Source organism: Notothenia coriiceps, unplaced genomic scaffold (assembly GCF_000735185.1).
Source record: "Notothenia coriiceps isolate Sejong01 unplaced genomic scaffold, NC01 NC01_scaffold00037246, whole genome shotgun sequence".
Classification (NCBI taxonomy): domain Eukaryota; kingdom Metazoa; phylum Chordata; class Actinopteri; order Perciformes; family Nototheniidae; genus Notothenia; species Notothenia coriiceps.
In genome coordinates, this window is record NW_011369947.1 from 11,315,956 (window position 1) to 11,317,456 (window position 1,501).

At 43.8% G+C, this 1,501-nt stretch overlaps 1 protein-coding gene across 1 annotated transcript in view; it reads right to left on the minus strand.

Moving 5' to 3' along the window:
* Nucleotides 1-1,426, minus strand: part of LOC104966404 (spectrin beta chain, non-erythrocytic 2-like) — a 31,785-nt gene extending 30,359 nt beyond the window's left edge. Inside the window, exon 1 of the mRNA XM_010795590.1 lies at nucleotides 1,027-1,426. The gene's annotated coding sequence lies outside the window, so the exon portion shown is untranslated. The remainder of the gene's footprint in view (nucleotides 1-1,026) is intronic.
* Between the last annotated feature and the right edge of the window lie 75 nt (nucleotides 1,427-1,501).

Genomic DNA, 1,501 nt, shown 5'->3' on the forward strand with positions numbered 1-1,501 from the left:
AACACCTGTAAAGTTTGGTCCTACAGAACTTTAGCTGTCTTTTTCAGATTTCTCCTATGCATTTCAGAAAAGGACCAAAACAAGTTGAGCATCATAGAATATAACCAAACATCACCTACCATTAATCATGTGATATCTGCCATCTATTGTATGCAAAACCCTCACATATCAAACAGCTCATCCAGAATGGCACTTAAAATGTAATGCCATTAGTATGCACGCCCATGTGGTTTTCTTCTCTGTCACAATGACATGTGTTTCAATGGGCTAGGGTCTCTGGGCAATGAAACATGGTTCTACACGTGGTAGCCGGCAAATGTCAGCTCTCAATACCCACAAAACGCTTGATGGGCATGTAGCAAAAGTACACTCCTCAAAACAACGTGTTCACTGGCCTTGGTTTCAACGATGTTTTCATTGAAAGCAAACCTTTTTATACACACTTTTACCTGATGCATCCCTGCCATGACTCACAGTCTAGGCCGGGCACGCAGTATAAATCTCATTCCTATCATAACATAAACCAGACCACAATGTCGAAAGCAAAAACTGCAGCTTTACAAAACGCCAGCTCTATACCACACCATGGTGAGAAAGCAATGATAACCTTGCAGGCAGGCAACAAGGCTTGGTTGTTTTTACCAGCAGATGTTGAATCAGAGATCCACAGGCTGGCTCTACAGATAAAATGTGGCTGCGTTTGACATCGGTTTAGACAAAGGCAAGAAGACACACATTCAGAGCGATGGCTCCCAATAACTAACGTAGCGTTGCATTCAGAAAGCATACACTTCTCAACCAGGCAGCGATAAAACCAGAATTATAAATGAGTTAAATTGAGCCATCATCTCTTTCAGAGTTTCAAAAAAATGGCTTTAGCTGAGATACAATAACGTTGAGTGTGCAGCTAGTAGCCGTGGGAAGCTAACAGCAGTCACCTGAATATCACAGTCTGTCATTAGCTTTGTTATTAGTCGGTAGCCCGGTGGTGGATAATAAATATACACAATTAAAAATAAAGCTTACCTCTTATTTTGTCTTCTGTTGTCGATGTTGTTACTACCGCGTCACTGTGTGAGATATCTCAGCAGACATGTAAAATATCTCGATGCGTGCGACTAAGCTCATTCAGAATGTAACGGTTTTTAACGGTTACAAATCCCAGGTAACACACATAACGTCTTTCCGTTAAATCCGCATCCTCGGAAACATATATTTTCCTCCGCGCGCTGCTACCGGTGCAGCTTGTTACGAAACCAAAACCAGCATCTTTTTTATATCGCTTTCACAAAAAACGGTCAGTGGGGGAAGAGGAAAATCGGCGACTAGAGGAGCCCGTTGTGAGGCAGGTATGAGACGGATATCCGCAGCAGCTTCTCTCCCCGTGACCGAGCATCAGAAGGGCCGTCCGTTTCTCACTCAGTCCTGTTAAACAGGCAGAAGGGAAAACAAGTGGACGTGCTGGTGGTGGTAGTTAGGGGTGTGCGTGGGGGGTGGGTGG